Consider the following 11,806-nt stretch of genomic DNA (forward strand, 5'->3'; position numbering starts at 1 on the left):
CTAGACCCAGGGGGCGGCGCCTGTGGCTCAGTGAGTAGGGCACCGGCCATATATACCGAGGGTGGCAAGTTCAAACTCAGCCCCGGCCAAACTGCAATTAAAACACACACACACAAACACACACACAATAGACCCAGAGTGCTACCTCTACCCACAGGTCAGACCTGTTACTGCTCTCTCCATCGCCCCTGCTTGTCCCAGGAAAGGGTTGGGAAAGAGGAGGCCAGGCACACTCATGTATCCTGTGGGCAGGTGCTGCCGCTTCCACTGCAACTAGGGTACCTTGGAGGACTACCGTCGAGCCGCCTGTCCACAAGGGTGGGGCTTGGCTCAAACCTCACTGGCCAACAAACACTGCAGCCAGAGAATCCCAGCCTACTTTCTGAAGCATCTCCCTTTAAGAGTTCTCTCTCATGGGCAGCACCTGTGGCTCAGTGGGTAGGGTCCCAGCCCCATATTCCAAGGGTGGCAAGTTCGAAACCAGCCCCAGCCAAACTGCAACAACAAAAAAAAATAGCCAGGTGTTGTGGCAGGCACCTGTAGTCCCAGCTACTTGGGAGGCTGAGGCAAGAGCATTGCTTAAGCCCAAGGTTGGAGGTTGCTGTGAGGGCAATAACAGTAAGACTCTATTTCAAAAAAAAAAAAAAGAGTTCTCTCCCAGGCCAAGCACAGTGGCTCACGCCTGCAATCCTAGCACTCTGGGAGGCCAAGGTGGGAGGATGACTTGAGGTCAAGAGTTTGAGACCAGCCTAAGCAAGAGTGAGACCCCCTCAGGAGTTGGAGACCAGCCTGAGCAAAAACGAGACCCCATCTCTACTAAAAGTAGAAAAACTATCTCTACTGAAAATAGAAAAACTAGCTGGGCGTTGTGGTAGGCACCTGTAATCCCAGCTACTTAGGAGGCTGAGGTAAGAGGATCTCTTGAGCCTACGAGCTTGAGTTTGCTGTGAGCTGTGATGCCATAGCACTCTACCCAGGGTGACAGAGTGAGACTCTGCCTCAAAACAAACAAAAAGAATTCTCTTCCAAAGTAAAGAGAACCTCCCCCAAAACTGCATTAACTGAAGTGAAGATGTTAGAGGCACTAAGTGACTCTGTATTATAAGCAGCTAAGAGATGAGGCGGGGCGAATGAATAAAATAGGCTGAATTTGGGACAACTGAGAATTGAGAGTGGGAGCAACAAATCCGAGGACAGCTGCCACGCTAATGATCCTCTCTGTTTTCCACTTCACATACCTTTCATCCTAAGTCTCACAGCTCACATATGCCCTGAAATGGAACATCATACCTTCTCTTGTGCACACAAAGATCAGAACATTTGCTCCCTTATTTTCACATGACCAAGGAACCACTAAAGAAACGAAAGATTAAAATTCATGTCCTTAGTGTAGAACAAAAGCCCTGGTAAATTATTTATCCAAACCCTCTCAGCCTGCCCCTTCTTCCACCCAGTCTTGTCATTGGGACCTTAGTGGCAACACAGGGATGTTAGCTCTTTGGGGGCCAAAGGCTTCCACACTTTCTCAAATTCTGACCCTGACATTCTAGCCCCCAGTGTGGAATACAAATGCCTTTACTCTATGGAAAACAAGGCCTAGTATTTATATACATATTCTATACCTAGTCTCAATTTTTCTTACAATCTCTGTTTTCGCACTAAAGCAAATAGTCTGAATGAAAAATGTTTCAGACAAATTCAAAGATCTGCATTACTGCTTAAACGTATTTACTTTTGCATTAAGTATTCTCTCAGAGTTTGGGCCTCTTCCATTACTTTTTTTTTTTTCCTGCCCCTCATTTTGGTGTAAGCATTACTTTTTTTTTTTTTAGAGACAGAGTCTCACTTTATCACCCTCGGTAGAGTACTGTAGCATCACAGCTCACAGCAACCTCCAACTCTTGGGCTTAGGCAATTCTCTTGCCTCAGTCTCCCGAATAGCTGGGACTACAGGTGCCCGCCACAACACCCGGCTATTTTTGTTGCAGTTTGGCCGGGGCTGGGTTTGAACCCGCCACCCTCGGTATATAGGGCCAGTGCCCTACCCACTGAGCCACAGGCACCACCCAAGCATTACTTGTTTTAACTTTGTAAATTTTGTTAAGCATTGCCTTGAATCCGTAGATCACTTTGGTTAGTAAAGAAATTGTAGGGCATCGCCCGTAGCTCAGTGGGTAGGGCACAGTCACAGCTCAGTGAGTGGGGTGCCAGCCACATTCACCGAGGCTGGCGGGTTCAAACCCGGCCGGGGCCTGCTAAACAATAACAACTACAACAAAAAAATAGCCGAGAGTTGTGAGTGCCTGTGGTCCCAGCTACTTGGGAGGCTGAGGCAAGAGAATCACTTAAGCTCACAAGTTTGAGGTTGCTGTGAGCTGTAACGCCACAGCTCTCTACCCAGGGCGACAGCTTGAGACTCTGTCTCAAAAAAAAAAAAAAAAAGAAAAGAAATTGTAATGATATCAATTCATCCAATCCATGTACATGGATATTATTCCATTTACTTATATCTTCTTTAAATTCATTCATTAACATTTTATCGTGTTTGGCATACAGGTTGTTCACCTCCCTGATTAAATTTATTCTGAAATATTTTATTCTTTTGTACCTATTATAAATAGGGTTATTCTCTTGAATTCTTTTTCTGATAGTTTGTTGCTAGTATATAAAAATGCTACTGATTGGGCGGCGCCTATGGCTCAGTCGGTAAGGCGCCGGCCCCATATACCGAGGGTGGCGGGTTCAAACCCAGCCCCGGCCAAACTGCAACCAAAAAATAGCCGGGCGTTGTGGCGGGCGCCTGTAGTCCCAGCTACTCGGGAGGCTGAGGCAGGAGAATCACTTAAGCCCAGGAGTTGGAGGTTGCTGTGAGCTGTGTGAGGCCACGGCACTCTATCGAAGGCCATAAAGTGAGACTCTTGTCTCTACAAAAAAAAAAAAAAGAAAAAAATGCTACTGATTTTTGTGTGCTGATTTTGTATCCAGAACTTTACCATATTTATTTATTAATTCTAACAGTTTTTTGGTAGAATTTTTAGGCTTTTCCATATATAAGATCGTGTCATAAGAAACATCTACAGTTTTACTTCTTTTTTTTTATATATATAATACATTCCAGAATAGCATAATGATTAACATCTTTTTTTTTCTTTTTTTTAGTTTTACTTCTTTCTTATGTGGATGCCTTTTTTTCCTTTTCTCCGGCTACTCATTATAACCCCTCACAGCATTCCCCTTCCATTGTAAGTTTCCTATTCTTCTGCATTTAGCCAACACTACAAATAATTCGAGTCTTAGCCTAACTTCATTCCTGTGGAAATCAGCTTCTGGTAGAACTACCAGGTCAGGCTTTACATTTTTCCATCTTTCAGACATCGATGGCTCCCATTACACATTTCAGCTGAAATCAGTTACAATTGTGTGCGCACATTTTTCACTGTAGCTAAGGTGAAAATTAACCCTATTTTATCTTCATGGACTATTTCGATCATTGCAGGTAAACTGTAGCATTCCTCTTTTTGGCCAATCTTCCTAGTCTCCCGAGGAGACTAAAGTGGTCAGCGATAAATCTCAGTTCTCCTTTGAATAGTTGATTTCTTAATTGCTTTATGGAGGCATTCTCCATTTAGATACAAAAGCTATTAAACCAGTGTGGCTCATGATCAAAGGAATGGGAAGCAAAATCCACCTACACCAGCATTCCTTGGTCCCCAAAGCGATGTGTTTTGGGCTACGTTAGAACATGGCATATGTTGCATACTGTGAGACAAAACTCGTCTTGAAACATAGTTGCATCTGCAATTTTATAAGACAAGATGCCTCTAAAGATGGGAATACATAAGGTAAGTTGACACAGAGGCATTAATATATTTCCTTACATCTTGTGCTGGGAAGCTGGATTTTTAAAAATCCTTTCTCATTAACAAGGAAACAAGGACCCTTTCTGGGAGGCTGTGGATCAATAACCAATGAGCACCCAGAACAAAATTTATGAGTCACAATCCAAAGAACAAATTCGTACAAATTTCTTTCCTGCCAATCCAAATTTAGGAAAAAAAAAAATAAGAAGGGACGAAGAAAAAAATTAACCTTCCTCTGTCAACCAGGCATTACCAGTAGAGACCCAGGAGCTGTGACATTGGGAAGGATTTTTATCCTCTGCTGGCTTTTGTCAGGTCTCTCTGGATCCCAGCTGCAGTCTCCAAAGTGAGAAGGATATACCAGCCTTTGGAGTTTTGTCTGTGTCCGAGAATTAAATAAATATAAAGTAGTTTACAGGAAAAAAAAAAAAAAAATCCTTTCTCATTGATAGTGTCCAAATTCAAAATAATAATGTATTTCCTTAGTAAAAACAATATTCTGATACACAGAAGACGAGAGTAGAAATAAGATTTGCCCAATACGAACAAACTCTCTGAAGGTAAAAAACCAGAGTTGCTCCATCTTACCCAAAGATTCACAGCTCCCAATCCTCCCATTTGTGGTTTGAACCTGCCCACACTTATGGGAAAGACAAGTCAGTGTCTTGAGAGCCCAGTGCATGGAGGAGTAGTTATACAAAGAAAAATTGGGATGCTATTACCAGATGGAAGAGATCAGGCTGAGAAGACAAACCCAAAAATATTCGCTATAGCCCGCCCCTGGACTCGTTAACTCAGATGCACCACTTTTCAAGCATAAAGCTTTATAAAATCTCTGATTAACATAGCTAAGAGCATATACCCACAGCCCCAAAAGAGACAAGTAACAGACCCACTTAACTACTTCAACTAGCTTTGGGTCCAGGGTGTCACAGATCAAGCCCCTTCTCTTTGAGCACTGTCCAAATCCTACAAGGAAATTCTACAGGGTTATCAAATCTATACCAACCATTCTATCCTAAATGAAACGCAGGTAAAATTGAAAAGAAGGAATTTCATTTAATAAGGAAAATAGGTAGCGCATTTGTGCTATAAGGTTGTAGCTGGTTTTAATACCATCTCTCCTTCAATGTAAATTCCATATTCCGCCCCCCCAGATAGCATATGTGGCCCAGTGGATAGGGCGGTGGGCCCATATACCAAGGGTGGCGGGTTCGAACCTGACCCTGATCAAACTGCAACAAAAAATAGCAGGGCATTGTGGCGGGCACCTGTAGTCCCAGCTACTCAGGAGGCTGAGGCAAGAGAATCACCTAAGTCCAGGAACTGGAGGTTGCTGTGAACTGTGACGCCACAGCACTCTACCGAGGGCAATAAAGTGAGACTCTGTCTCTAAAAAGAAAAAAAAAAATTCCATATTCCCCCATCTTAGGCCAGAACCTCCACTGAGTTGAGTTCTTTACACACTGAGAAATGAAACTGACATTCTAGCCAGAAGAAATAGGAACTCAGAGTGGGACTTCCTGAGTAGTTTTATAGCATTTCCATCGTTCGGGTTTTTATGGTTTCTAATTTCTGTGACATTTTACCACCAGAAGATGATTCACATATCCTAGGTCTTTGGAGTTCCTTCAGTGAAGCATTATCATATACCCCTTTATAGACAGGCTCATTCATTTAAGATTGAAAAAAAATCTTCTTTCCCTGTTTTACTGAGTGCATAAGAATTCTCTTTCAAGCCATAAGTACCAGTGAAGGAATCTGTGGTAACACAGCAAAACGCAGCAGCATAACTAGAAATACGGTCCAATCCAGACCCCTTCTTCTCTCTAATGGAATACACTGGGTACACACGTGCCTCAGGCATTTCTCCAGAACCTTCAATTATTGATTTTCTGCCAGACAGACCAGAAAATGCAATGGCAAAAATATAAATAAATAAAGGAAAGTTAGTGACCCTCATTGTTTCTGCCTCACATCTCTCTCGTCTAAAGTTTTTCATTCTGTCCCTTCCACTGAAATGGAACATCTCACTTTCTCCCCTGAGAGGCACGAAGTTCAGGACATTCATTTCCATATTTACACATGACCACACAGAGAGACACTTCATGCAAAACGCCGAGGTATCTGATATTCAGAGATGCATGTAATTCAACTCACCACAGCCTAGGCCACCTCCTACTCAGTTCTTGCCTCACCCAAACTTCTCTTCATTTCTTTTTCATTATTGATACTTTAGAAATGGGGCTCTCTGCTGCACAGCCTGGATTCAAGGGACCCTTCCATCTCAGTCTTCTAAGTAACTGGGACAACAGGTGCACTTCACCCCGCCCAGCTCCAGTCTCATCTTTATCGGAAGCTGGGCTGGTTAGCAGGAGAGAGAAATGTTGAGTCTGTTAGAACCACGGAGCACAGCACTTCCAGATTCCTTCCTAACTTGTTGAACAATACCCCTCAAAGAGAAATAAACATCAAGAAGTTAATGGGTTTTTTGGTTTGTTTGTTTAAGACAAGAGTCTCACTTTATCGCCCTCAGTAGAGTGCTGTGAAATCATAACTTACAGCAACCCCAAACTCTTGGGCTCAAGCAATCCTCAGCTTCCTAAGTGGCTGGGACTACAGGTGCCCACCACAACACCCAGCTATTTTTAGAGACAGGGTCTAGCTCTTGCTCAGGCTGGTCTGGAACTCCTAAGCTCAAGCAATCCACCCACCTTGGCCTCCCAGAGTGCTAGGGTTACAGGCGTGAGCCACCTCACCTGGTCAAGAATTTGGACTGGACTCTTTATCTCTTGGATCAGGTTTAAACACCTGTACATAAATTCACCATGAAAGACGTAAAAGCACAAACCATATCCTATTGAATTTTCTGTACTCAGACCTCAGTTTGAAGGATGGCACGGAGGTATGTCTGGTAACTGTGTATTGACAGTATCCGAACTAAAACCCAGATATGATAAAAAATCTAACTTCATTTTCCCATAACTGAACTATGCTCTACTTTTGTAGCCAAGATCCTTGAGATTTTAGTACCCCAACATTTTTTTTTTTGTTTTGAGACAGAGTCTCAAGCTGTCACCCTGGGTAGAGTGCCGTGGTTTCAGCTCACAGCAACCTCCAACTTCCGGGCTTAAGCAATTCTTTTGCCTCAGCCTCCCAAGTAGCTGGGGCTACAGGTGACTGCCACAACGCCCAGCTATTATTTGGTTGTAGTTGTCATTGTGGTTTGGCGGGCCGGGCTGGATTCAAACCTGCCACCTCCGGTGTACATGGCTAACGCCTTAGCCACTTGAGCTACAGGCGCCAAGCCCCAACATTTTTTGTTTCTTAAGGCATATTCATTTGTCCTAATAAGAGAAGGTTAACAGTTGCATCATTAATCTTTTCAAAACAGCACTTTGAAAATCTTTGGCGACCTTCAGGAAACCTATTGCTTCTTTGCACTTTACAATCTCATCACCCAACATTTTTTAATGACTGAAATAATGTACAATTTGACGAGGCTCTTGTTTACCTCCACAGGTCAATCACTTACTTCCTGCCCAGCACCCCTTGTTCTCACAACCATCAACTGCTGGACTGTTTCTTTGTCAAGCAGGAGCAGATCACACCAGAGTCATAAGGAAAATCTCTTGTTTGTTTTACAGAAGGAAGGAAATGCCCTTGAGAAAGTTGCAACTAGCGCTGGTTAGTCCAGGTGTTATCCGAGATTGAAACCAACACAGACACCTGAAATTTCCCCTCCCTGATCCTCCTGCAATTTTATAACACAACAAGCAGGGAAATTCAGGCAGCTTTATTTGTGCCACGCAGGATAAGGGTGCAGTAGGTGTTTATACCTTCCCTCTTTCATTACATACTATAGTTCCCCACCTTTGACCAGCACCTCAGATAATCTGGGGTTCTTGCCCTGGAATGAATTAAACCTTCATTCCTGAGACTAAGAGACCGACCTCCCTAATCATTTCACATTTCTGTATTTCCGGTGCTCTGTCTTCCACGAAACTTTACTACTGAATGTAGTACAACTGGGTGTTCCAGGAACCCCATTTGTGTCTTTCCGGTCCCTACTGTGACACAGTAGCTCTGTCTTCCCTGTAGGCAATGCTGCAACCCTTTCTAGTTTTCCTAGCCACATAAGCAGGCAACTCTGAGGTCCAAATTCAATGGAACGATGTTTGCGCTGTTTGTTGGAAGTATTCCTAAATTGTATACAAAAACCACTGAAATAATACTGACCGATGTTTCCAACGTGGATCTTTCATGGTTTTGATGATAATACTAATTTCTGGAGTTTCCCAGGAATGTAATGTTACTTTGGGTTTCTAATTTTGGCATAGAATAAGGATGAGGAGAGGCACTGTGGACAGCCTCACCTGGACTTTCACACCCCCTTACTATCCTTATTTCTAATGTCAAAGGTCAATGTCAAGAATTCTACCAGGTTTGGCACACGTAGCTCAAGCGGCTAAGGTGTCAGCCACATACACCAGAACCAGAGGGTTTGTTGCCTGCCAAACAGCAATGACAACTGCAACCAAAAAATAGCTGAGCATTGTGGTGGGCACCTGTAGTCCCAGCTACTTGGGAGGCTGAGGCAAGAGTTGGAGGTTGCTGTGAACTATGATGCCACGGCACTCTACTGAGGGCAACAGCTTGAGGCTCTGTCTCAAAAAAAAAGAAAAGAATTCTACCAATGGCCTACTAATGCACGTAGCTGTGGATATTATGAGTTTGAGGACTGGTTGGGCCTACATAAGATCATTTTGACCCAGAACCACATTTATTTTCTGCCCTGCTTAATCTCTCACCCTAAACTGTGCAGCAAAGTTGTGATAGAGTTTCTAGAAATTTACATTGCCTCAGCCCCTTATTCCATAGTACATGATCAATTTCAGTATTTATTTTTTGTAGTTGAGATTTTATTGGTTGTGTTGAGCATCAGTACAGACATTTCAATTTGTATACACAATTCTTAACATATGTACACAAAATCTAAAAAGCCATTTATTGTAAATCTTTTTTAAACAGTTATTCCAGTGACTTTCCAGAATAAAATTTGGAGGCAAATTTTCCTTAAGAGGATACCAAGTACCAATATCTTCAAATGCTGATAAGCTGTTAGGTAAGTCCCACCAATTCACACTTCATTACCATATGCTACATGCTCAGATTTTCAGTCCTTCACGGCACAGCAACAAAGTTATTAGGAAAACAGGAGCACCACAACCAGTGATGTTACAGAGTGTATGCAGTTCTGACACTGACAGCCATGATCACGGGAGTGGTTTTCTTTAGGAAACAATTCTAGCACAAAACAACATGGGAATAGAAGTAATTTAAAATGTTCACACATTAAATGCAGGACTGGGACTCCACACTGCCATTTACTATGCTTTGTATTACAGCATTTAAAAACTAACCCCCATCTATGGAATGTTAAGCTCACACCCAAGACAGTCAAAGCCTCCCATTAATTCAACATCCCACACTATTTTCTGGTTGTACCAAAAACTAAACAGCCAGCAAATGATTTCACCTCTTAAAAAAAAGCAATTTACACTTAAAAAATGGGATGAGGTGGGATTCCCTCCTTCTTAAAAATGTTTCTAGAGCTACTAAAAAACCTGCATTTACAAAATAGTTGATAAAAATATTCCTCTGGATTGTACAAGAAGGGAGGCAGGGACCCCTGATAAGACGTGGTGTGTGATATTAATCAGACTTGGCTTCTTTCTCTCCTGCTTCGTCTGCGGCTGGATCCTCCTCAGTTTTCGTTTCTCTGTTTTCTGCTGGTAAATCTTCTTTAGTTTCTTGGTTAGCCACTTGGGCCTGCTTTCCCTTTGCTCCTCTTTTCCCTTTCGGTTGCACTTTTTTGTCTGAAGATTTATCCCTTGCTGCTGCCTTTTTTGGCTTCATTTCCACTTTCGCTGGAGCGGGTTTAGCTGACACACGCGCCGACCTCCTCTTGGGCTCTTCCTTCCCGCTCCTTCTGCAGACCTGACCTTGCTCGTCGGCACCTTGGCGGCGGGCAGGGCGTGTGCCGGGTGCCTGGGGGCCATGAGACCCTTGGCGAAGCTGCGCGGCTGCCGCTCCTCCCGCCAGAGCTGCTGAGACCCGCCCAATTTCAGTATTTCTTTTCCCCAGTAAGTATTTTCCAAGGAAAATGAGATCTTCATTTACAAGACATTTAGAAAATGCATAGCACCCCATGCATCGTGGTGTGGCAGATATTTCTCTCAAGCCCTTTAGAAGAAAGATTGCATGATCAAAACAAGTTCTGCTGTAAGAATCAAGATGATCTTCAGATCCTGGTTTCTAAATATCATTCTCCACTAAAAAGAGCAACGCTCCAATCAAAAGGAAGAGATTGGCAGATGGAGTTTGTTTTTTTTTTAATGATCCATATATATAGGCTCGGCGCCTGTGGCTCAAGCAACTTAGGCACCAGCCACATACACCTGAGTTGACAGGTTCGAATCCAGCCCAGACCTGCCAAACAACAATGACAGTTGCAACCAAAAAATAGCCAGGCGTTGTGGCAGGCTATTTGGTAGTAGTCCCAGCTACTTGGGAGGCAGAGGCAGGAGAATCACTTGAGCCCAGGAGTTGGAGGTTGCTGTGAGCTGTGATGCCGTAGCACTCTACCCAGGGTGACAGCTTGAGGCTCTGTCTCAAAAAAAAAAAAAAAAAAAAATCCATATATATGATATCTATAAGAGACACACTTTAAATTCAAGGTAAAAGGATAGAAAATATATATATATTTTTAAACCTCCCTAGGAGGCTGGGTGCCTATAGCTCAGTGGCTAGGACACCAGCGACTACACTGGAGCTGGTGGGTTCAAACCCAGCCCTGGCCTGCCAAACAACAATGACAACTACAACCAAAAAATAGCCGGGCATTGTGGCAGGCGCCTTTAGTCCCCGCTACTTGGGAGGCTGAGGCAAGAGAATCACTTAAGCCCAAGAGTTGGAGGTTGCTGTGAGCTGTGATGCTACAACACTCTACTGAGGGTGACATAGTGAGACTCTGTCTCAGGGAAGAGAAAAAACCCAACTCCCTAGGAGATTCTAATGTGCAGCCAAGGTTTGAAATTCATTAATTAAAACAACCCCACTTTGTGTATCTTAAAAATATAACATAAAATTGCCATTTTAACCATTTTTTCAGTGGTTTTTTAAACCACTTAATGTGGCATTAAGTGTAATGCCTTTACATGGTTGTGTAAACATCACCCTCCATCTCCAGAATTTTATTTTCCCAATTCATATTCTGTCCTCATTACATACAACTCCCTGATCACTCTTCCCCCCAACACCTGGCAGCCACCATTCTGCTTTTCATTTCTGTGAATTTGACCTCTCTGGGTGCCTCATGTAAGTGGACTCCTACAGTATTTGTCCTTTGTGTCTGGATTATGTCACTTAGTATAATCTTCAAGGTTTATCCGTGTTATAGCATGTGTTAATATTTCCATCATTTTAAGGCTGAATAATATCCCATTGTATGTAGGTACCACATTTTATTTATCCATTGATCCATTCATGGACCCTTCGGTTGTTTCCAAAAGGATCGAAAATATATACCATACAAGGAGTAGCCAAAAATTTAAACTACAGTTGCTATATCAGGCAAAGTAGATTGTGGTGGTTAATTTGATGTGTCAACTTGGTTATGTCATGGTGCCCAGATTTGCAAACACTAGTCTTGATGTTTCTGTCAAGGTATCTTTTATATGTGATTAATATTTAATCTGACTCTGAATAAATCAGATAACTCTCCATATTGTAAATAGAACTCCTCCAATCACCTGAAGGCCTTATGAAGAAAAAGACAGAGGTCTCCAAGAGGAAAAAGGGATTCTACCTCCAGACTGCCTTTGAAGTCAACTCTTCACTGAGTCTCTAGCTGGCTGGCATATCCTGAAAATTTTAGACTTGCA

At 42.9% G+C, this 11,806-nt stretch overlaps 1 pseudogene; it reads right to left on the reverse strand.

Annotated features, from left to right (window-relative positions):
- Positions 1 to 9,573: 9,573 nt before the first annotated feature.
- LOC128573537 (non-histone chromosomal protein HMG-14-like) lies at positions 9,574 to 10,039 on the reverse strand (annotated as a pseudogene).
- Between the last annotated feature and the right edge of the window lie 1,767 nt (positions 10,040 to 11,806).

Source organism: Nycticebus coucang, chromosome 21 (genome assembly GCF_027406575.1).
Source record: "Nycticebus coucang isolate mNycCou1 chromosome 21, mNycCou1.pri, whole genome shotgun sequence".
Taxonomy (NCBI): Eukaryota; Metazoa; Chordata; class Mammalia; order Primates; family Lorisidae; genus Nycticebus; species Nycticebus coucang.